This window comes from Macrobrachium rosenbergii, chromosome 55 (assembly GCF_040412425.1).
Source record: "Macrobrachium rosenbergii isolate ZJJX-2024 chromosome 55, ASM4041242v1, whole genome shotgun sequence".
Taxonomy (NCBI): Eukaryota; Metazoa; Arthropoda; class Malacostraca; order Decapoda; family Palaemonidae; genus Macrobrachium; species Macrobrachium rosenbergii.
The window spans coordinates 83,938,625-83,965,162 of record NC_089795.1 but is presented as its reverse complement, the minus strand read 5'-3'; the positions used below and the strand labels follow the sequence as shown (position 1 = coordinate 83,965,162).

At 37.7% G+C, this 26,538-nt stretch overlaps 1 protein-coding gene across 1 annotated transcript in view; it reads right to left on the bottom strand.

The window, feature by feature from the left end:
• Positions 1-21,576, bottom strand: part of LOC136835542 (flagellar attachment zone protein 1-like) — a 406,052-nt gene extending 384,476 nt beyond the window's left edge. The window contains exon 1 of the mRNA XM_067099190.1: positions 21,326-21,576. The gene's annotated coding sequence lies outside the window, so the exon portion shown is untranslated. The remainder of the gene's footprint in view (positions 1-21,325) is intronic.
• Positions 21,577-26,538: the final 4,962 nt, after the last annotated feature.

Genomic DNA, 26,538 nt, shown 5'->3' with positions numbered 1-26,538 from the left:
ATATATATATATATATATATATATATATATATATATATATATATATATATATATATTAATATTTATATTTATATTTATATTTATATTTATATTTATATTTATATTTATATGTGTGTGTTACACTTACAAGGAAAAATTTAGTAAGATTGATTGTATTTGAATTCATACATCTTCATCTTCTCAAGACCTGGATAGTTCATGTTTCGAAAACACATATAATTTTCCTGAGAACTGTAGCAAAACAGTGTAAGGGAAATTTTTTTTTTAAATCTACCATAACTATCAGCCACAGATACCGAAGATGACCTGAGAAGACCCTACAATTGAAGGACTGCCTTAAAGCCATCCCTAGGGACTTAGGTGATTAGTACATAATGATAACTTCGCAACGTTCACCGTTTTTGTTTCGGTAAGACCCAATAATTTGCTTGAGGAAGCACAACACAATCTCGAAAAATCAGGGTAGTATTTAGTACTTAAAAAAACTGAACGCCAGCTTCAGTACTGAGCATTATTCTGCACAGCTTTAAAAAGAAATTGAATGGGATCAGTAAATTGCCCACCGTAATTATAAGGGATCAACAAAATGCCCACTGCAATTACATGGGATCAATAAAATGCCCACCGTAAAAAAGTTACTAAGTTGTAAATTGGAAAACCACTAAGAGGAAGAAAGTGAACGGAATCAACTACAGTCCAAAGGCACAAATCGACAAAAATAGTAAAAAAACTTAAAACAAATGAACCTCAAGCTTCGAGAGAAGCAAGATGAACAAACGAAGAAAGAAATAACATTGACTGAAAGCAAAAAAGAGTCTAATTGGGAAAAGAATCGATGATAATATTAGAATGCATCACTTCAAGAAGGATCAAAAACGACTTTCAAAAGGTGTAGCCTACTCCACAGCAAGAATTTGCTCAACAGGAAGATGTTGACGGGGCTAACCTTTTGGGTGTCTGGGAGGGAAGGGTTGAGGCGGGTTGTGGGGGGGGGGGTGGAAGGTGCCAGTTTCAGTTTACGGTACCACCCACACATTAAGCGAATGTCGGACACACCAGACCACACTCACGAACTCTTCCAAGCATTTGCATATTCGTTTTGTATGGAACGCGTACACCGCGAGTCTATAGACAAAGGTAGCCTAACCGAGTTACTGCATAAAAAAAAAAAAAAAAAAAAAAAGCTTCGCGAGCCTTGTCGATTCTGAAAATGTACGATACTTTTTATTTTATAAAAGTTCATAATAATATTAGTTACCCTGGAAATAATAATTAAGACAATAGGAGTTAGTTTTCTGTGTTTTCTAACCAGTCCTCTTCAGCTGTATCTAAAAGCATTTCAAGAATCTCTTTCATACTTAATTTGGAATGCGTATTATGTATGGCCTTTTACTTATGCTTTTTGTCAATCAAGTTACGATGACCTACCCCTCCTGATACTTTTCTTCATATAATCATCATTATACTTATAATGCGCACATAGTCGTTTGGAACAAGTTTCAAAGACCAAGAAACCTGCAAAGAAAATCTCCTGGAAATATAATACTCATATGCAAAACTAAAAATCAACTAGGCTATATGCCACGTTACATATCAATGTAACGTGTATTCAAGTTAAAAAAAAAACACACACAAAACTGCATTTGGGATCTACAAACAACGAAAGAGAGCCAGTAATAGTACACAAGTGCGCAAGACACACTACAGCTGTCCCAACACGTCGAAGTGATCCTCCTGAGACTGTGTTGATAGCTGGGCTGGCCAACCACAGGATTCCAATGCAATGGGATGTTCGCCCTTAAGCGAAATACCACCCAAGATAAGCAAATGTGCAATCGAGGAAGCGAGAATCCGAAATGGAAAGCAATGAGAGAATTGTTGTGGAAATCAAAATGATTATTATAAACTGTATATACTGTACAGTACAATATATATATATACTATATATATATATATATATATATATATATATATATATATATATATATATATATATATAAGAAGTCACGTTTTACCAGCTACGTATGTAATTCTTCCATTTCGATATTAGGCTTTTTAGCGACGAGAGTATCCAAAGGTTATGAAGAAATTGAGAAGCTACGACTGCATTACGGTTATTACACACACATACATATATATATTTATGAACTATATATACAGTTATACATACATACATATTTATGTATATATATATATATATATATATATATATATATATACTGTATATACACACAAAACTAAGGTGGTCTAGTGGTTACCTGAATTACCACACCTGGTTACTTTACTTCGTTAACCTTTTTTGACCCCTGCAAACCACATTGTTCTTCACTTGGACAGTCAGTTCCATACTGTTTCGTGGTTATGAACGCAGTTCATTGCAGACATTGTTATTCAGACATTTCCATTGCTAACAGTACGCACACATTTTAACAGTCCATATTCCACTGACCCAAATAGCAAGGGTCCACAGAACAAAAGCACTTAAAATAGGTAAAAGCCAAATAGATTCCTAAGTGTAACCCACTTCATGTTGACCGGATCTTGGATGCAAGATCGTACCTTGATAATTCGGGGTCAATAACCGAGATGTTGTAACGCCAGTTTTAGCAGCCATCAGTCAATCCATCAAATCAAACCTTTATAATTATACGCCCGTTCTTATTATGCTACGATAAACTGACAACTTCACTTTGTAAAGTTATAGAAAATGAAACATATATCTTAAATTCACTGACGGTTTTTGATAAAAGGCTAGAAAGTCATTTTGTGCAGTAGTTAAGCACTGTTGTTTGCAGTTTCTTTATAAATATGTAAATAATATAGCGCAAATAACCCCCCGCTTTTCAATAGTTCTGTCCGCCTACTTTCCCTTTCATTGGTAAATATTGTTTAATAATAAGAAATACATTTATCAATTATAATTTGTATTCAACAATTTGTAATAGTATTAGTTGGTGTATGTTTCTCTCGACCAAGGCAATCCCTTCTTACTGGAGAATGGAACCTATATGCCGGTATAACCTGTTATTCCCCATAGCTTAGCACATATTTAATAACAATCACCATATTCTTACTAGCTTCCTGAACAGTTTCACCCACTCTCTCCTCTCTCTCTCTCCCGCTGGCATATTTTCCGTGTCTCAGCAAGAAAGAATGTAAACCTTCGCAGGAATCACAAGCGACACGTGACTCGAGAATCACCTTAGCAAGAATGGCAACAACATCCCTTCTTTGCGCTAAATTAAACTGATGTCGTTTTAACACGGGCTCTTGTTCGTTAAATGGAAAATGCACCTTGACAACCTTTTCCAAATTCAGGTCACTGCCAGTTCGCACAGAGTCGACGACGAATACATTTTAAAAAGTAAATTATTTGGTTATGCCAAGGAAACACGTACGCCAAGTCTAGAATATAATTTTTGTTCCCTCATGTCATGACCACTACATTATTATTATTATATTATTATTATTATTATTATTATTATTATTGGTTATAAATTCGTAATCTTGAAAAAGTAGCTTGTGTAATAAAAATCCAATTATATAATTAGTAACTTTGCTACTGTGTAAAGAAAATAAAAGCAAAAGATTTTTCAATCCTCATCAGTGTTTATCAGTGTTGTTAAGAAAACACTGATGAGGAACGGTGTTCGAAAGCCTTTGCTTTTGTCTTTTACATAGAAATACAATTTACTATATAATTGTGGATTTTTGTTACACAAATTAGTATTATTATTATAAAATTTGTCAATATGCTTTTATTCTTCCTCAGTAAGGAACAACTGATAAAAACAAAGTTATCTAGGGTATATATATTTAAATATCACAATGATTTATCTCCCGTTAACCCGCGCACTGAAATTCGTCATAATTATTCCTCCTGAATGTCCTCATCACCTCGTCAAGGCAGTGTCTCGTGAGCACGTTTGCTGGCACTTAGTAGCATCTCGCCACCCAACTTTCCAAGGAGTAGCCACATGGGCGACGCCACCAATCATAGTACCGGTCAGAAATGGTGTCCTGAACGCGGTATAGCCAAGAGCAGTTTGGGTGGTGAAAATTAAATATTTTGTAGCGCGACACTCACGACCGTGTGTAATTAAAACAAGTAAAAACAAGTAAAAAATGCCGAAAGTTTAGTATATAAAGGCCACCGAAAATAGATCTATCTTTCGGTGGTCTTGGTATAATGCCCTTGGACACGCGGCCCATGAAACTTAAGCCACGGCCCGGTGGTGGCCTATCCCATATCGTTGCCAGAAGCACGATTATGGCTAACTTTAACCTTGAATGAAATAAAAACAACTGAGGCTAGAGGGCTGCAATTTGGTATGTTTGATGATTGGAGGGTGGATGATCAACATACCAATTTGCAGCCACCTAGCCCCAATAGTTTTTAAGATCTGAAGGCGGACAGAAAAAGTGCGGATGGACAGACAAAGCCGGAACAATAGTTTTCTTTTACAGAAAACTAACAAGCTAGCTGGCTATTTGGCTTATTTTGCCCCAATTCAGTGGAAAAATATTGGCTACTTGATTTCGAGTTAATCTGCACAGTTATAGAAAAAGTATTAGCTACTTGATTTTTAGTTATTTTGTACCAATGCAGAAAAAAAATACTGGCTCCTTAATTTAGAGTTAATTTGTACCAATCAGGAAAAATTTTGGCGACTTGATTTCTAATTATTTTGCACCAATGTAGAAAAATTTGGCTCCTTAGTTATGCTGCACCAGTGTATAATGAAATATTGGCTACTTGATTTCTAATCATTTTGCACCAATGCAGAAAAATCTGGCTACTTAGTTATGCTGCACCAATGTATAATAAAATATTGGCTACTTGCTTTCTAGTTATTTTTCACTAGTTTAGAAAAAACACTTGCTACTTGATTTCTAGTTATTTGGCACCAATGTAGAACAAATACTGGCTACTTGGTCCCTAGTTAATTTGCACCAATGTAAAATACTGGCTATTTGGTTTCTAGTTAATTTGCACCAGTGTAAAAAAAATATTGGCTACTTGATTTCTAGTTAATTTGCACCAATGTAGAAAAAATATTGGCGACTTGATTTCTAGTTAATTTACACCAACGTATAAAAAATACTGGCTGCTTGATTTCTGGTTAATTTGCACCTATGTGGAAAAACATACTGGCTACTTGATTTCTAGTTATTTTGCATCAATGTTTTAAACAATATTGGATACATGATTTCTAGTTATTTAGCACCAATGTACAACAAATATTGGCTACTTAATTTCTAATTATTTTGTACCATGTAGAAAAATTTTGGTGACTCATTTATGCTGCCCCAGTGTAGAAAAAATATTGTTTAGTTGATTTCTAGTTATTTTATACCACTGTTGAAGAAATATGGGTTACGCGATTTCTAATTATTTTGCACCATCGTAAAAAAAATACTGGCTACTTGATTCAAAGTTATGTTGTACCAATGTAGAAAAAAATATTGGACACTGCTTTCTAGTTATTTTGCTCCAATGTGGAAAAAATATGGGCTACCTGGTCCACCAGTTTAAATAAATATTTGCTATTTAGTACAAAGTACTTGGCACAAATCCAGAATATTTGTTTGCAACTTAGTGCAATAATAATTGCACCAGCATTGAAAAATGGTGACTGTTTGGTGCAAAGCACTAATAAGCAATGCTAACTTCTTGATGCACGGTCATTTTGCACCAGTATAGAATAAAACTATGGGCATTTAGCGCAATCATTTTGACGTAGCGTATAACTTGGGGCATATTAATTAACTAAAGTTATCTTGCAGAGCAAAATTTAGGCTGCTTGGTGCAGTTATTTTGGACCAGAATAGAAAATATATTGTCTACTTATTGCAGATATATTGCAGTAAAAATTATTGACTACATGGTGCATTGCAAATTTTGGCTTTGATGAATCATGCTAAAACTGCCCCAGTGGCTCATTCATTGATGCTGTCTTGATTAATACGTCAGTGACTATCCCAAAAATTTCTTTGATGGCTTCAGCTTGGTGATTTATTTTTTATCTCTGCCATTCCTTCAGTGACTTTATCTTGACTATTCCTTCATTACCTCTATCTCGGTAATTCGTCCAGTAACTCTGTCCTAATGGTTCGTTGTAAAACTTTGTTCATGAGAATCTTTCATTTCGTGTCATTCATTCAATCAGCGACTACCACAGATTCATTCATTTCACCTGTGATTTTATTACAGTAATTAATTTAGTGATAATCAGTGATTCTTTTAATAACTTGATCGCTTACACAGTACCTCAATCAGTGAACTGTGATTTATTTCATCGCTCCCTTACTGATTAATTCGGCAAGGCTCTGTAATTTGTGACTAATTCCAAAACCCTTCCCTTTATTGTTCTACAATCCTCAATGATTTTAAAGACTTCCGTGACTTTCTCTGAGCAATTTCTTAATTCATTTCACTACTCCTTCCCCTAAAGTACCATTCACATACATGTAACAGCATTTCAAGATTAGTTCCACGAATCCGTTGGAAGATTCATGACTTGTTCTTGATTCTACCAATGATTTTTAATTGGCTTTAATACCCAATAATTCGTGACTTGCTCTACAACTCATCCCATTGACAAGTGATTCACTTCACAACCCTCTCCCAGCAATTCCCGATTCTTTTCACAACACCGCCCTTTCAGTGATTCGCGAATCACTCTGCGTCAACCTCCAGCAATTTGAGATTTGATTACCCTCTCTCGCTGATTCGTAACTTTATTCTACAGGTGCGTCCCAGCGATTCGCGATTCTCTCTACGCCTCCTTCCTGCCGATTGTGATTCGGACACTCTCCAAGTGATTCGTAATCTTTTCTGTTGCTTCCCAGCGATTCGCGATTCTCTCTGCGCCTCCTTCCTGCGGTTTGTGATCCGAAGACTCTCCCAGTGATTCATCATTTGATCTCCGAGGCCCTCACAGCGATTCGCGATCCACCCCACCTCCCTGGCTCCCTCCTAGCGATTCGTTCAGTGACGAAATAGGTCAGCTGCGAGGAGTACCTCCCGTCGGCTTACTCCGAGGGAAGTGATAGTACAAAAGGGTTTTTGTACTTCGCGGAAGTTTCATTAATGAGACAACGCCTCGCTTTTTTACGAGAATGGTTCCCCGTAATCTTACCTCGTTGAGGCGCATTAATTGAAGCTCTAGTAGGTAATAACTTGTGCGCTACCTCGTTATATACGTTGGCATATTCCACCCGCATTAAGCTCTTTTGGAAACATTTTCATCTGCGTTACGTAAAAACTATTTAAATACATACGTCACAGCCACAAATAGAAAGATAAATAATTGAATATGCCTAAATTCATTTCGAAACAATAGGTTGATAAAATTTGTCTATTGTAAAACGCTGACGGGTAGAAAAAAAAACACATATATAGAATTTGAATGAAATACAGATACGAAAAGTAAAAATATTAAAGATAAATAAACCACTGAACGGAAAAGACAGCACGGAGGGAATTAGAATAAAATACCATTACAAAAATCAAATATCAGAAGATGCACATATACACACATAAACAGCAATTACGAATCATACATAAAAAATTCAGTACCTCAATACAAACACCAGAGACGCGCAGATGATTTCACAACGCGGGCACATGGATCGTCGCATCTTAATAAACGACGAAGAGGGTGTGTTGGATTAAGCACCTTAAATTATTCCTACCCAACCATGTCTCCGTGTCGACCTTGTTTGTTTTGTCCTAGTCAAAGCGTGACAGGCAAAAGCAATAAAAGAGAGAGAGAGAGAGAGAGAGAGAGAGAGAGAGAGTTAGAGAGAGAGAGAGAAAGGAAATAAAGTTTTACAGTTTGACATGAAAATAAGAGTTAATATAAGAATGTATGGTACAGACACACACACACACACACACACACACACACATATATTATTATATATATATATATATATATATATATATATATATATATAATATATATAAATATATATATATAATATGTATATATATATATACACACACACACACAACATACACACAAATGCATACATTTTATATATATATATACATAATATATTTGTATGTGTCTGTATTGCTGAATTTCAAGAGTCCATTTTACATATGGTATTCATAAATAATTTTCTGTCCTCACACTCCCCATACATTCATCCTTCATCAGAATGGGTGACCCTCGGGATCATAAATGTTTTCAATATTTCCCCACCCAACCAATATCTGCCCAATCTATTTTTCTTTCTTTTATCAGCCATCCCTAACAAATCTCCCTCTCTCTCTCTCTCTCTCTCTGTCAGGTCTCCTACCATCTTTTACACGTCTTATACATCCAGTATGGGCACTTTGGCATCCTACTTCATAACAAATGCCATAATAATAATCTGTTTTCATTCTTACTTAACATCTAAAGTTTGTATCCAAAGAAAGCCAAAGTCCAAATAAGAATTCTTAGTTTGTAATCTCTATTGAAATTTTAGATAGCGAAGGTTTTTGTTGAAAAAAAAGGTTACATAAAAATACACGAACGACATATATACTCACGACTATAGTGATAACAAAAACATACAAATATAACTAATGTGAGGTACGCTCACATATATTCAGTGTCAACAGGTGAATTATTGTTTTATAAAAAATGTGAATTGCTTACATACTGTTAAATTGCATATGCATTCATGCTACTAAGACAAGAATGCATATATATTGGATTACGCGGCTGAGAGAGAGAGAGAGAGAGAGAGAGAGAGAGAGAGAGAGAGAGAGAGAGAGAGAGAGAGAGAGAATTCCGTGATTCATAATTTTACCCAGACAAAAATAACTGTCCCTAATAGCAACACGTCCTTAACAGGAAGGAAGAACTTAAGAACACGCACCCTCCCAAGTCAACCACTCCTTTTCAACTTTTTAACAAGGAAACTGACCGAGGCGGTGGTCACTGCTCTTCAAAACAAAGCAATGCCGACACAAAGACTTCCCCAGTCTCGCCGCTGGGTAATATCCGATAAGATTTTTGTTTCGAATCTCGGCTGCGGAAGGAATGGAACGCGCCAAGTCAGATTTGAACCCCAGATAGCGCCGCAATAAACTAGCTTTCAAAGAAGGAAGTGGTCAGGAAAAGGCTGATTAAGAGATCAGGGGACAAAAGCCCGAAGGGGCGTTCAAATGTAAATTTCCTGCACGCAATGAAAGGTAGGATGATGTGAGCTGCATTTTGCTTAAAGCGTGAAAGTGGAATTACGGTAAGAGCGTAACTGCCGGAACTTTCACGTAATATTGTTGAAATTTTACCGGGAACTTGCAATCTACCTCCGGCATTTAAGTTAAATGACCGCAAGAAAGCAATTCATCATGCTTTCATATATCATTAATTTTGTCTCAGGTAGTTGTATTTTTCCACTGCTCTATTATTGGAACCAAAATTAACTTAAATCTTTTGTTTTTTTTTTCGGACCTCACACAGAAATGAAATTAAAGCAAACTATCAATGAGATTACATAGCAAATATGTACAAACGAAATAGCCATACAACTTCACTGTGTATACAGTATATATTCATACTACTCGTGTTAGGCTTCAATAAGACGGGATGGTTTAGATTCCAGATTCTTTAATTTACAAAGTACAATTTACAAAGTACCAGCTTTCGAAAACATACAGTGCATCGGTACCTGATGAAGAAGACTGTATATCTTCGAAAGTTAGTACTTTGTAAATTTTATTTTGCAAATGAAAGACTCTGCAGTCTAAATTATCCCGTCATACAGAAGCATAATGCGAGTAGTACGAACTGTTAGGTACTGCGTATAAACAATCGGTCAATGTACAGTCGCCAAAGCAAATTCAACACCAAGTCACCCAACTCTTTCTCTTCCCCCCCCCCCTCACCCTCTCTATCTCTCTCTTCACCTTACTTGTAACATCACACCTACTAAGCTTCTATCTAGCCTCTCCGCAGACTACGTTAGTCACTTCGTCTGCATAAAAAGAAGCCGAAGAGGGCGAGTGCGGTATGAAACACGTCAGGAGAACATGGACGGACGAGCAGAAGGGAGGCAGGCTGATGGGAGAGGGTAAGGGTTCCCAGGGGGTCAGGGTGAAAGGTGGGAAGAAAGGCGGGGTGGGGAGGGATGGAGGTATTAGAAGGAAGAGTTTATAAAGGAGTGATGATGATGATGATGGCTATGCCATGAGGGGAGACTGTTCCTACTCGACCCTCGGGGTGCTGGCTTCATTTCTGTTGTGAGAGAGAAAGAGAAGAGAGAGAGAGAGAGAGAGAGAGAGAGAGAGAGAGCTTCTTTATCAAATATACAGACAGAACAACGATGAAAGCTAAGTATTCCGATTAGTAAAATCCGAGGGAAACAGAATTACCCTGCAATATATGAGTAATGTTTTCTTAAAACACCAAATGAAGAAAATATTCTTGTGATGAGAGAGGCGAGGAATTTCAGGGAAAGAGGAAGAGAAGAGAGGAGACGAGTAACTGAAGAATTAAAAATGAATGCAGCTTGCATAATTACCTTTTTTATCCATGTATCAACTAGTTACATACACACTTTATAAACGTTATATAGACCCCTGCAACCTCTGTCATCACAAGATCAAGTTCTCCCAACCGCCTGATTTGCAAAACTGAATAGAATAAAATAAAATGAAACCTCTTCCTAAAGAAGAGAAGAACTTCTGCAGACGAAACCAAAAGGCCAAGTGTTGGATGGAGTCGGGATAGATTATTCCCCAGCATCATACAAACAAGGCCATGTAAACAATGTCTCGGGTTTCGATGCAATTCTTCCCACAGCTTCCCCCCTTGCGAGATGCGGGCTTACTGACTAGCAACATTACAGTACCTCACAGTGAGTATCCCCACAGTAGAATAGAAAAAAAAACTGAAGAAAAGCAGGATACTGATTATGACTTAATGTAAATGAAATAAACTAAGCACAAAGGGGAAATGCAAACATATAAATGCCGTAGGCTACAGCATATAAATTTATTTAAGAAAATCTATACAAAAGAGCAATTTCCTGGTCGACACTGCCAAACAATGGATTCACTGTCATTGATAATAAAGACAAGACATGATAAAACATCCAAGAAGACTGAAAGATTCAATATTCAAATGTGATATTCACCAAGGTACAAGCCAAGAAGGGCTTCTATCAGCACGTTCTAAAATTACAACCCCAAACGATACCTGAGTGACCAAGACTGAAAGTATTTGACCAGCGTTCTTTGTATGTTCTGGTAACCAAAATGCGTTTTAACGGTAGATATCAGGCGCAAATCTTGAAAAATGGATACAAAAGTTCTTGCTTTATTCCCTTGTATTCCTGGAAGATGTAAAACTACTTGCATTTGGGAAAGTAATGTGTACGTATTTCAAATTCTTAGTAATTTCATGAAACATTACGAAGAGGAGTGCCCCAAGAAAGTTGATGTCCATTCCTGTTTTTATTTACAAAAAGGATTTGTCAAATGTACTTCACAGACATGGGGTGAAGTTTGAGACATCTTTGGATACCATTCGATTTTATTTCTCTATTAACAACTCAGAGGATATAATTGAGAAAATTAATATATGTTTCTACGAGCGTTAAGGAATAGATGATATTTAAACAAGCAAAACTTAAAAATATAAAGACTTCATTTGTAACAATCACGGAAACACTGAGATTCTGACTGCCTCATATAGGGTTATGCAAGTTGTCAACCCTTGTGGTTTTGACTGAAAATGGCCTTATCCGTATGAAGTTTTCCGCTTATTTCAACTCCTTTGGACTTTTTTTTATTTGTGCTTCCCATTTCCGAATACACAGGAGTAAAGGGATTAACTGTGCCATTCCTAGAGTAGCTTGCTAAACCCGGTCTATTTTATTCAATCAAAGGTACAACCTATACTAACTACAGCTGCAAGAATACACAAGATTCTAGCTTCCTCCGAGTGATGCAAAACACCGCCGGATACGCCGGACAGTGGCGTTTGTTCCAAGGAGAAAATGACAGTGGCAGTACATCAGACATCTACTAACATTTGCAACCACAATAAGCTCGTGCAAAAATGATGCTGAGGCCCACATTCACACTTAACACATCCAGGCCATGTTCTACCTTATTATTATTATTATTATTATTATTATTATTATTACTACTATTATTATTATTATTATTATTATTATTATTCAGAAGATGAACCCTATTCATATGGAACATTCCCACCATGGCCACTGACTTGAAATTCAAGCTTCCAAGAATCTGGTGCTCATTAAAAGTAGGAGAAGGTACAGAGAAATATAGACAGAAGAGATCTCACTTGTTAAAAAGAAAAAAATACATTAATACATAGATAAAAATGTATTAAAATGCAAGGAGAATCCTTGTACCGTACTCCTGTCCAGCCACGAATCTGGCAGTATACGTAATGCAATTTCCACTCAAAAAATAAGTGAAGACATTCAATACATCCGGGTTCTCCGGCCGAGACTAAAAGGAACGTCTAATTTAAAATTAGGTTATTATGCATAAAGCAGGGTTGTTTGAGGATGGAGGGAGCCAAGACAGAAGCTGAACACCTGGTGTGGTGAAAACTCACCCCTAAATTTAACTTTCATTTCTCCTTTCGGAAAAATGGTATCAAACACAAAACGGTCTGGAGTAAAACTTAATATTCCTATTGCGAGAGTGCGCTCAATAGTATGTAAGTGATGAAGAAATGTGAACGCAGTCTAAATATCTACTTTTTTCGATCATAACGGAAACCGACAAAGGAAAAACTTGCTCAATTTGTCAAACTGTATTGACAGAAATTTATAGTTATACAGTAACAGGCCTATCAGATTAAGGACATAAATATATATCACCCTCTTTAAAAATGACCTTGCTTCACTTTCAGTTAAATCATGTCAGGTAAATAGCTCTGAAAGCAAGTTATACCAATTACAAGTTAAGGACACGACCGTCCACATGACCTCACAAGTTTTGTCAAACTGCCAATTGAAATGCGGGCGTTTGCTCTTGTCCTTCTCATGCGTGACTCATTCTCACATCCAGCGTATTTCAGCTGTATTTTCTTTAAAAAGAGCGAGTATTTCGTGATGTTTTCCTAACAGTGAAGAGTAGCTCTCAGAAATATTTTCGTAAATCAGAGAGAAAGTTAGAGGAAGTTACGGGAAGTTTTCATAAAAAGAGGAAAGGAACAATACTTCGTAAATTAGAACTGGGAATTTTCGTGAGATTTTCGTAAACCCACCAGAAGTATTCTTTCGTGGCTTTTTCGTAATTTTGTAGGAAGTTTCGGAACGACATTTGCGAACAAGCGATAATGATTCTTTAATAAGAATTTCAGTGAGCAACGGGGAATGTTCTGAAGTTACTATACTTCATGAGAACAAAAACAAGCGGTACTTCATAATTTGTATATATATATATATATATATATATATATATATATATATATATATATATATATATATATACATATATATTATATATATACAACTAAAAATTTATGCTGTGATGTCCAGTGACAATTTCGCAATTGCATGAACCCGGTTTATCAAAAGTACTTTATTTGTTATGAAGATGAATTGCATTTTTGTAAATGTATTGTACACAAGACTAGTCACAATTTTCATATATATATATATATATATATATATATATATATATATATAAATGTCTGTTCACATATACAAAGCTTCGTTATGCTTCCATGTGTCAACACAGTGACTCCATACTTCTCACGAATGACAGAAAAATATTTCTATTTCCTTCTCCTCATGACACACAATCTCATTCTTTGTAATATTACATGAATGAGAGGGATGTTTTCCCTTGACCGAACTCAAAAGCCCAATACGTGGCGCGCTAGCAAGTCTCCTACACGGATAGTTTTTGCAAGAAACGGATATTTATCTACGAGATGATTGCGAAGGTTGGTGTTATAAATGTCAACGGTGGCAGTTGAAGTCCTTGGATCAGCAAATTGTTTTCAATAAATGAAGAATGATTTTACGAGCAGAAAGTTCCCGAGAAAATTGCAATGTATTCTTAAACTGATTATTAATGAATAGATTTATCGCATATTGTTCTGAAACGTTCTGAACTGTTTATGTCGAAGATTGTTAGGCAGCAGTGTAATTTGTTTGATGAGTTATGAGAATTAACATTTATACCAGTCAACCTCAGAGTTCTACTACCTATTTCAGTCATTATATTTCTGTATTTCTGAATTATACTGCTGCTGTTTCATGCGACATGGAGTCTTCTCAGGAAAATATATATTATGTTCTACCAGAAAACACTCGGAGCAATAGCGCCAACAGCATGTCACACAAAATTCAAGGATACCACAGGAGAAGGTACCAGACCTTTGTCATCCCACGTCAGGTCCTTGGAACGATCCTTTTGAAGGGCGTAACACAATCTTCCTACGAGGATAAAAGATGCCTGTGATTCAGATAATACGGAAACCGCAAAACGCGTTACATCCTCGCTTCTCTCTCTCCTGCCATCGCCAAGTAATGCGCAGTAGATGGTTAGTTAAGAAATTCAACATTCGATGACTGGTGTTATATAAACAAAATCTACATTGGTTTTGTTGTCCGCGTGTGTTTGCATACTTGAATATCAGAACTGCTGTGGACTTGATTCTTCATCTTAATGTCCAGGATGTCGTGAGAGAGGATTATTATTACTTTTCGTGAAATTATCACTTTTGCATCGTTCCCATAGCAGTTGTCATTCTTATTTTTATTATTATTAGTCATTAATTGTATCACTAAAGTTCCCACGTAGATAAAAAGACGATTCCTTGTGCTGTCGACAACGACTGTTTCTAATAATAATGAAGTAACCCATAACGTATTTCTTAATATATATATACATATATGTGTGTGTGTGTGTGTGTGTGTGTAAACGCTCCCATTTCCCAACTGTGAAATGTCACGCCATTTTCCCATATGCCTTGCCCTCACCGCATTTCTATGGGTGAACTGTAGAAAGCCTATGAAAATGTTCATACTCCACGGGGAATATTTATAGGTTCCTAATGTTAGCAATAATAACGAAAACAAATACTGGTAATGTTAATAATCCCGTGCTTTTCATCACTAAAATACGACAGGAACTGCTTGGAACTGAGTGACCACGAACGATTGCAAGAAACAAAATCAGACTTGGTTGAAGTCCCTGCTGAGCGGAGGAAGAACAACTATTTTTTTATTATTCGTGTTCACTACTAGCTTAAGAGCAATAAATACAGAAAAACAACAAAAAAGATAAGACACAGTATGAGGTTGCAAGTATCTACATGGGACCACTCTTGGCCTTCCACCAACGCCAATAAGAAAATGTTCACATTAAGAGAACAGTTATTGGTGGAAACACACGGCTTGATCCTCGAAGTTTACAATGTTTCCGTTACAAGTAAACGTTCACATGGGTAGATGTTTGCAAAACAAACACGAATATCTGTTTAAACGTACAAACGCGCACTCAAGCTTGTGCCGATGTCTTGTGTCAAGATACTCGAGCACGAGCTGTGAAGCTGTTTGCGTGTACAAACACGTGCTCGAGCTATGTACCGTGCAACAGCTAAATGTTCCCATTTGTGTTAACAAATACGTTCGCAATCCGTTTGTGGCAAACGAGTGCAAAGCCGCGTAGCTGTTCGTGTTGAACGAAACAGATTATAGAAGTAAGGCCAAAGGCCAAGCGCTGGGACCTATGAGGTCATTCAGCACTGAAACTGAAATTAACAGTAAAACGGGTTTGAAAGGTGTAACAGGAGGAAAACCTCGCAGGTGCACCATGAATCAATTGTTAGAAGGTAGAAAGTAAGAAGAAAGCAAGGGATCAAGAACGGAGGTACAGCAATAAGAATGAAACGGGTTGCAGCTAGAGGCAGACGGGACACTGCAAAGAACCATAAGTAACACCTACAGTGCACCGCATGAGGTGCATTGACGGCAGTACCCCTCTACGGAGAGCTGTTCCTGTTAATATATACAAACCAGTGCTGTGCAGTGGTTCGTAACAAGCACGTGCATAATTCCGTAGGTGTCTGTATGCAACAAACACGTGCATGAACTACGAAGCTGTTTGAATTTAAGAAAGAACTCCAGCCACCTATTATCCTATGAGAGAAAATTGCAAACAGGAAATATCTACTTTGTCTCTTTTGCTTTGTTCTGATATTGCAAGTTATACAAAATCAATAGCAACATTTCTTAATGTTAATTGTACGTGTTCAGGGACTTTGTAAGTGGCTTGACTTGTCTGTTCCGTCGGCTTTCACATAAAAAATAATCTTTTGCTATGGAGATAACGAACAGATAATAGAACTGATAGGAATCTTTTCTAACACATAAGCCGACTTACCGTTCGCCATGAATAAAATCTCATCATACTGACAACAGATATTAAATGTTGCTATAATGGTTGGTAATAATAATGACAGTAACTAAGATAATTATATAATATGGCTAATTCCTTCATCTACCTCTGACTATTAACAATAACATGTTTTTGTTACATTTCACCTGTGAGCAGGGATACAGAAGTATCTGAAATATACTCGTATGGTTGAAAGTGTAATCTTCATAGTGTACAGTCGCATTATAGTAAAAGACATTCATATTTTGTAAGATGTCCAGTAAACTTCCATGTAAATAAATGAGCATCAACCTTTGAATAGAAACGGATAAAACGTAATCATGTACCACACATAAGCTAGGCTATGAAAAGCGCGCCAGGACCGAGAGTCACAAAGGACCCCCTTGACTGAACCTCCTCCTCATTATAGCGAATTTTCAAATGGTAACGTCTTTCTTCTTCCTTGTATATAACAAGAGGGGAAAGGGAGAAGCATTCCAAGGCCTCGGTGACTTGTGTTTTTGTTTGCGATTGTGTGTGGTTATTCTGCTGCGTGTTTTGGGAGTTTCGTGGACGAATTATAATTATCTGTCTCACTCTGCGTATCCACACAACTTTATGCGATTTTTTTAACTTTATTTGTTTACGTTCAGTAATGATAACTTTTGTTAAGATGTCAAAGTTTGAAGTAATTCAACTCCATCCAAAAACACTATATATATATATATATATATATATATATATATATATATATATATATACATATATATATACGTATGTATGTATGTATCTCGTCCATGGAAAATCTTATTACAGTGTATACTGTTATCTTCAATCTTTATTTGGCTGTTTACAATATATAACATAAATAACTCCCATCACTTGTTGCTATTACTTTCTCTCTCTCTCTCTCTCTCTCTCTCTCTCTCTCTCTCTCTCTCTCTCTCTGCCATGAAGAACTTTCAATAACGACTACCAGTTGTTACTACTTTGCTTTATTCAACTCGCCCTAGTCTCTCCCTCTCTTTCTCTCTCATAACCTTGAAGCCCCAGTGGTTCCTTATCATCATCCTCTTCTCATGCGTCCTACGCCATCTCTCACATATCATGAAGTCCAGCTCCTCTGCGCTCGACCTTCTTACTTGATCTCCACCTCCAGAGCTCCTACTTGAAAGCGAGGGAGAAGGAGCGGAGTATGAGTCATGCCTTCTCAAGGACTAGTGTCTGCTTCTATCTTCAAATATTCAATCAGGACTGATCTAAAAGCAAGTGGTGTAAAGTAGTTCTTGTAGAGCACTATCGTATAGAGGAGCAACTTGGGATGTGTGATATATATATATACTGTGTATATATATATACACACAAAGTGATTATGGTAGTTTATGTAGGGGTTCAAAGTACTAGTTATGAGCACCCTTTGTGGGACTCATCCCTTATTTGGCGGTGAAGGTATGAATGTGGCAATGACCTTTTACAGAATTTCTTCTCTACGGATTCCCCATTAAGGGAAATGGCATAATATACATACATACCTATACACACACACACACACACACACACACACACACACAATATATATAGTATATATATATATATATATATATATATATATATATACACATATATATATATATATACACATATATATATATATATACTGTATATATGCTATATGTGAAGGTGATGGTATATACACAAACTCAGTGTGTCAGTGCAGGCAAGTATACATCCAAGTGTACACGAACACAGATATCGAGGACTTGCAGTCAACGATGCTACTATGAGCCGACTCGAATATTGCATAAAGCATTCAGGTACCAAATTCAAGTTGCAAATCTTATGCAAACTTCGTATTGCAAAATGATTATTAATAGTGCAGATATACGAGGAGAGAGAGAGAGAGAGAGAGAGAGAGAGAGAGAGAGAGAGAGAGAGAGAGAGAGAGAACTTGACTTTTATCTTAATTCTCGAAGTTAACTGTTACGGTTTTTAAAGTAGAATCCTCTTCAAGTAGTCCCTTATCAATAACTGATTCTTTTAAGAGTCAAATGATGTTTTCGCAAACCAAGATAACAAATAGCACTGAACATTCAATACAACCTTCTCCGATACAAAAAAAAAAAAAAAGTCACCGGTTTCCCTTAAACCTATTGCAAAAATATACTGAATAGGGCGAGATTAGTACCGTATTTGCAAGCCTTGGAATACTGTGGCAATAGCGTGCTGAGAAGTCCACCTTGGTATCACGAGGAAGAGCACGAGATGTCAGCGGCCGTGATTGTTTAAACAGTTTGTTTTCCTTCTCTCCCTTTCATCTTTGTATATTTAATTTTGATAAAGCTTTGCAATCTAACGATCGCTGAATTTTTTTCATTCTCACGCAACTAATACAATAACGAATACAATACTGAAAGTGGTGTCTCTGTACCCTCACATGATTTGTTTGCTTTAAAAAATATTCCTCGTTAGTCCAAATATTTTGAAGTTATTCTGCAACCCCAAGCCTTCAATTGAACTGGACAAAAAATCATTGGCCCTTATGCTCATTTATGTTCATATTATACAGAAGGCCTATAACTGGCAATGCTACCTTCCCCAGAATACAACGTCAGTATGTAAGAAAATGAAAGGAGAGAAGGAAACATAAAATGATTATCAATATATATAAGCAAACAAATAGACAAAATCGCAGACAAACATGACATCCCCAGAGGGTACAAGCTCTGCGCATGAGAGCTTACGTCCTGACTTCCACCCACGTCAACTTTCACAGCTTCTTGGCTGTGACACCGGCACGTTTTCTAAAACATCCTTTAGCTTCTTCCCGCTTGACTCAAAAACTGATGGCAAAACCGAAGTCACACTTGTTCGGTAAAATGATGTCACTAACGCAGGACCGTGCTAACTTCAGTTTTGCCACCAGCATTAGCCACTTGGCGGGAAAATTCTAAAGATGACATCAGGGAGCATGATTGTGAGACATCAACTTGAGGCGCCAAAAGAGATGATTCACATACTTGGTGTATGAGGGTACTGCACAGGCAAGCCTTAAATTATATGGACCATAGGGGACAAGTTTAACAGCCAGCATAACGAAATCTTGAAAATTAAGTTTTTCAAATCTCGACGAGGGAAGATAGCCGTTAGCCTAGGCCTAATCCATATGCGTTTACATACATACATACAATGTGTGTATCCTTGTATCTGTACGATACATAAAAAATCTACAAGATACTTTTTTTTTTTTACTTTCCATGTATATTTCTTACACGATGACTGTTAAAGTATATGCTGACATTTTCTTCCCTATTCATTTTGTTTTATGAATAATGACCATTAAAACATTTTTCAGCCTTGATCGTTATTTTACCGTTCATATCTGATTATCTAATTTGCTTTTATTTTAAGCAGATTTAATGTGTAATATTTAGGCAGTTTTAACGTAAGCATTTAGAAGATGAAATCTACTATTTATAATTAACTAGGCCTAACCCTTGCGTGGTAAGATTCGACCCTACATACGCTCCTGAGATTGAATGCCACCACAAAAAGGCAGCCTCTTCATTAATTCCCCACTCAGATTCAAGGCTTGTAGTGAGTGATAAGCACATCTAAAGAAATGTGAAAAAGGCGAGAAGTTGTGAAGTCATTATGGTACTACAGATACAATGATATATGTCCCTGTGTGTGTGTTCAGGTGACCGTGAAATAACAATCGTAATCTCGACCCCTTTCCCCATTGACATCCGGAAGATTCCAAGGTGACCGGAGGATTATCCCAGCGATTCAGAGCTTAGTAGAATGTCCTCGGCCGCCGTTAAGGAGAAAACCCACTAACTCATTGAACTTGTCCAAGCGAAGCCTTACAAAAGGGAACATGATTGCTATTTATGCATATGGCTAGACAACATGGAAAAGACAGCAAAAGCCCGTGTCTCATTAGTTCAGTCTAGGCATAGGCGTGTCATTGCATTTGAAGGATATTACTGACGTGAGTAAACCGATGAACTAGTTACGTAGATCCTTTGAAAAACTTTCAGTTTTGCGACATCCCCAAATGAAATGGACGGACATCCCAAAATCTTGCTATATACGTAGGGAAAAGACTAAACTGATTGTAGTAAGCTCACCAAACTGATGCTAGAATTTCTGACCGCCTCGTATAAAGCCTAAGCACTTCGGTCAACTGGTACGTAAACATAGGCCTACATAATATCGGTTAAGAACAGCTTACCATTAATCTAGGCATGAAAAAACTTGGCACACTTCTGTCGCCTAAGAGACGCTCAATGGGCCACAACAGGCCTCTAGGCTCAACATACCTTCTAACACCTTAACCCACTTACAGGTCGCTTTTTGGCAAGAGCCCGTGCTGGCTTAATCTAAGCCAACCAAGCAAGCAGCCTGCCCTAAGCATTGGAGGGTCTCTTTCTAATGCTAGATTTTGTACTGATTCAGCAATAACCTACAATTTATCAACAGTGTTAGGCTAATCTGACCAACATAATGTAAACCATGTTACAGGCCTAGAAAATGGTTCCGACTGGGAAAGAAAAATATCAGTTTAGGTCTAGATTCATGAAGTAGGCCTACGTGAAGGCTAGTCATTATTTGGGCTCATTCATGACCCCTTTCCCAAATCCCAAAGTTCCGTCCTTGCACGACGTTTCGTCCGTGGGCGTATCAAAGCCTCAACCAAAGGGCATTTCATAGATTATTAGCTTGGGGTTAAGAACCTTTAACAAGGAATAAATTCCTCAATCACTGAGGGTGAAACTTGCACGCAGCTAGTGCTACCTAAATGACATTCTTATAACAAGTATTTACACATACAGTGAGCAGTTAATACGTAAAAGTTGCTGATTAAATTGATTATATTATCGATGTAATATCTTATCTAAAAAAAATAAAACTTAAGAAGCAACAAGAAATGAGAGCAACACTCACCTAATTCGCTACAAAGTCAAACAGAAAACACACACATTTAAAACACTATTAAAGACGTCGTTGGTAATAAATATACGAGAAAAACACATAATAACAAACACTTAAGCACACTTATGACTTCGTTAAATATAAATTAAACCTTAAACACTAAGTTCGTTATAAAAAAAATCTAATCAAGTTCGGTCGTGTGCATGGCAGAAAACTTGGCTCGAGACTGCGCCGAAGGCGATGCAACAACCCCCGGGCTGCACAGGGAGAGAGAAACGGGGCGGGGCCTTCCTCGAGGGGAGGGCGGGGTCTCTCTCTCTCTCTCTCTCTCTCTCTCTCTCTCTCAGTGAGAAAATGGGGGATGAGGAGTAATGGCGATTGTGAAGTAAAGGAAAAGATAAGAGCGAATTACAAGAGAAAAGACGCAGAGGAATGACTCGAAAGGAAACTTAGTGGGGGAGGGATCTCTCTCTCTCTCCCTCTCTCTCTCTCTCTCTCTCTCTCTCTCTCTCTCTCTCTCTCTCTCTCAGTGAGAGAAAGATGGGAGGGATAGAATAATGGCGATTGTGAAGTAAAGAGGAAAGATAAGAGCGAATTACAAGAGAAAGACGCAGAGGAATGACTCGAGAGGAACTTAGTGGGGGAGGGATCTCTCTCTCTCTCTCTCTCTCTCTCTCTCTCTCTCTCTCAGTGAAAGAAAGATGGGAGGGATAGAATAATGGCGATTGTGAAGTAAAGAGGAAAGATAAGAGCGAATTACAAGAGAGAAGACGCAGAGGAATGACTCGAGAGGAAACTTAGTGGGGGAGGGATCTCTCTCTCTCTCTCTCTCTCTCTCTCTCTCTCTCAGTGCGGTTTTCTCTCAGTCAGAGATAAATGAGAGGGATACAGTGATGGCGATTGTGAGGTATAGGGAAAAGATAAGAGCGAATTACAAGAGAGTAAAGACACAAGGGAATGGCTCGGAAAGAAACTTGGTGGGTGAGGGGTCTCTCTCTCTCTCTCTCTCTCTCTCTCTCTCTCTCTCTCTCAGTGCTTTTTCTCTCATGAGAGAAAAATGGGAGGGGATAAATGATGGCTATTGTAAGGGGGGAAAGATAAATCAATTAAGTAAAGACGTAGGGGAATGATTCGACACGGAACGGGGTAAAATTCAGTGAAACAACTAAACGAAAGCCTTATAAAACAACAACACATTAATTAAACCATCTTTGTTTACACTTCTTTGTTTATATACGAAGATGTGCAAAGCGACTAATTGCAAGTTAAGTTTGATTGATGGAGGTCCTGTGAGTTTCAGAATAACGATGATGAAACCATTCTAAAGCACATATAAGATTGGAAAAGGTGTTTACACACACACACACACACATATATATATATATATATATGAACATGCAGTGTACTATCATTGTGAGGTAGACGAAAGAACTGGAACACGTGGCATTAATATGAACATCTCTGGAGCGAATTTAATAACTAATACGTCGCTCTCTGGCAACATCAGATGATAGGCCTACAGTTTTCAAGTTGGTGCTGCAAAAAAAGAACCCGTGTACCAATCCATAGAATGAAAGCACGGTGTGAGATCAGCTAATCAAAGATCCGTTAGTTCCCCTGAAGTTCAGCCATATACCCAGCTGATTATACCGATTATTAATACGCCATAGATCTCTGTTAAGACTAACAGCCAAACTATTTTGATTTAAGGCAGGATACTTAGTCGAAATATGCGTTGCATCATCGGGAAACTATACTATCACACTTTAAGCGCTGATAATTATGTGGCTGATAGAGAACAAAAACACAATCCCATAGAACAACTGACTACTCTTTACAAGTCGTTTCAGAGGCGCCTAAACTAGTCTGAAAACCCGAGGTGAAGAGATGAACATCGAACAAGTTCTCGAAAGTGATCCTCCACTGAAGCGCCATTTGAGTTTGGTAGGCCAATTATGGTTATTTAAAATATATAGAACAAATTTTTGCGCTCTACTGAGCGTTTCTGATACTGAAATGCCATTCAAAATAGTGTAAAATTCGCAGCCTATTACAGCGCACTGACACGCTGCAAAGGTTTGAGCTCGATTACTGGTTTGTCAAACTAGCGTCGGGACTACAAGGGTCATCGAGACCACGAATGAATGTAGTGAATGCAAAAGTCCAGTATATAACTTTGTCAAAACAAATACAGACAAACGTGCGTTCTTGACATAAAGGTAATAGTCACGGTAAATATCGTGCAATGAGGACGTACTGCACTGTGTGACCACAATTATTATTTTTAATAAAATAATATGTGCGCAGTAACTATAGTCTACGGGGAAGGAACTCCACAATTAGGCTTCCCGCCGTTTGGCCAGGGCAGAACTCTCTCTCACCTTGTCCCTTTATAAATGCGTTGCGATGTATGAAGATACCCTAGCCTGGTTTTAGGGACGTTACCTAATGTCCATAATGTTTTGAGCTGCTATTCCCATCCTTTACTACATTAGCATCATTTTTAACGGCTGGTAAAAGAATGTAAAGCATTTATAAAGACAGCAGCACTCGGGAAAATTCTCTGCTTATTTCCTGAGAAGCTGTTAATTTTGTTTATATTTATTATCTTCTTGGTTAGCATAATTATTCAGTAAGCATAGTTAACTTCATTTTGTTACAGTTTTCCTAAGCTCGTGTTAACATGCGGGCATCCTCTCTTGTAAAGTTTGCCTAGCTAATTATTAAACATTTTGACGACTTACGTGATGTGCACATGTTACATAACAATAACAGTGTAACCTACCTCGTGCTTGCAGGTTTGTACATGACGTCAAGCAGGCCTTGCCACCGTGCAATACATAGCTCTGTGAATACACTGAAGTGCAAGCTGAAGTATTTGAAGTGTACGTTACAAGACGTTTGCTCGCTGATGCATTAAAAGTAGTCTTTTTTCCTTCAGTTGTAAAGCCTCTTCCTTTCAAAACATTTATGCTTAACTTGTCATCACGACGAGGGGAAACTATAGGCACTGATTTGATTTATCTCGTAGTGTTAAACATGGAGAGAAAAATAATCAAAACTTTTGTTCTCAATGTGAGAAATGAGATATATTTTAATCTCATTTAAGAAATAGACTGACTAGGCCTACTGTATACAGATTATTATTATTATTATTATTATTATTATTATTATTATTATTATTATTATTATTATTCAAGGTACACACATGTTTATGTGCTACTACTACTGACAACACCATGGCATCACCAAGCATTGCTACTAATAGTGTGCATGCATTTAACGTGTCACTGACCTCCTTTCTCGGTAGTCCATGGTCCTAGCCAGTTGCTTCCCAATCACCGCAGCACGCCTAGTACCATGATGTTTATTTAGTATATCACGCAGCACGCCTAGTACCATGATGTTTAGTATATCATGGTTCATTTAGTTTGTCGGAACAGCAAGTCACAGAGTACTTACGAGGTAGTTGGGAACAGACATTATAGGCATTGTGGCAGCAATTCTGACATTCATTCTTTCCAGTTAACGGCAACATTACTGTTTTTTTGCTGGGATCATGCAGCCACGGTGTGACCCATTGCAGCTCACATCAGAGTTAAAGAGTGTTACACACTTCTAAATGCCGATCTCTGGGGTGGGGGAGGGGACCCCCTTAGATGAGTACGGGGGGCTATATGCCAATGGCGGATGACATTCATTGGTGGTAACCTAGTGATCATCACGGTATTATGAGCAAAACCAGAGGTCCGCATCAGAGCCCTTTTTCCTTTAGACATCTTACCCCACACAGACTTTTGGACGAAGGCTTGTTCTGTCCTTATGCCAGTTTAACAGCTTAGACAACCAGTCACCTTTCGAAGTGCAGATAAAGTCCTATGAGTAAGACATTAAGAGTAATATTCTTGACAGATTGATTTAACGTTCTCTGGCACTGCAGCATCGAATGTTATTAAAATCCTTCATTCACGCCCATCATTCTTGTGGCCGGAGCTTACGGAATAAGTGAAAGACTGACCGCCCAGTTGTCTTGACAAGTTGAATGTCGATCGTTTCAGTGATCTAACCTTCACCGTGGAGTGTACTTCAGCGCGCGGGATGGCATTTTCAAAACTTGCTGAAAGCGACGACGACAGGAGATTTCTGCAGCATTTCAATATATGTACAAAAGGTAAGCCAGTCTTTCACCCATCATTTGCGGTTACGACTTATTTTTAAAGAAAATGCCAGCATTATGGCAAGACTCGCTTTCTCCCCGTTGTTCTTCCCGGGCTCACTCAAGACAACCGAGCGCTGTCCCCACTAGAGTTGACTTATGACAGAAATGACATTCCACAATGATTATGTGTTCTCAAGAATAACCGTCTTCAAATACTGTCAGTCCTGTGAATGACATTACAAGAATAATCGTGTGAACACCGCTTAATGAGGAGAGGTTAAACGAACAACCGCCTATCTTTTGCCGGGAGGACATCTTCAACCGATTATCTTGCCAGCAGCTTCCTAGTCGTTTAGGCCTTTCAAAACAGCAATTGCTTGAGAGCATTGCTGCATTATTTTGGCTGGCCTTATGTGGTTATATGAGCAATTTTGTTGTTCCTGTGGCTCTCTTATTTACACAAGCTAAAACAAGCTTCGCATACGTCAACAATCGAGGCTTCCAGGATCATAACAATAGACGACAGTCACGACACTGGCTGAAAAGAAAACGTCTCTTTCATTTCATTCTGTTTTCTGTTAAATCAAGACAAAAATGCTCCTAATACTATATAAATATGGGCTAGGAATCAAAATGCAAATATTCGTCTTGATAGTAGTTAGGCTATGCAAACGTCTAAAATGTAGGCCTATACCGTACCGGCCTTGTGCCTATGTAGCCTATTACGTATAGTTCGTACATTTTTCCTTCAAAACAGGTATATGAATGTAACTCCTCGTATCATATCCAACAAAAACATTATGAATTCTGGAACAAACCGTGTGAGGGCATACTAGCACGTTTTTCATGCATTTAACATAGTCTTGTGCATATCATGTGTGTCAGTACATACTGATTATACATTTTATAGATTTACCCCACCCTTTACATACAATCACTGGCAACACGGGTATGTATTACAAACCATGACTTTAAAATAAACTAAAATATGGGAAAGGAGAAAGGTTTACCATCTTACTTGCTAGGGGTAGCCAAGGTTTTACGCCTAGAGCATGGAACAAATGAT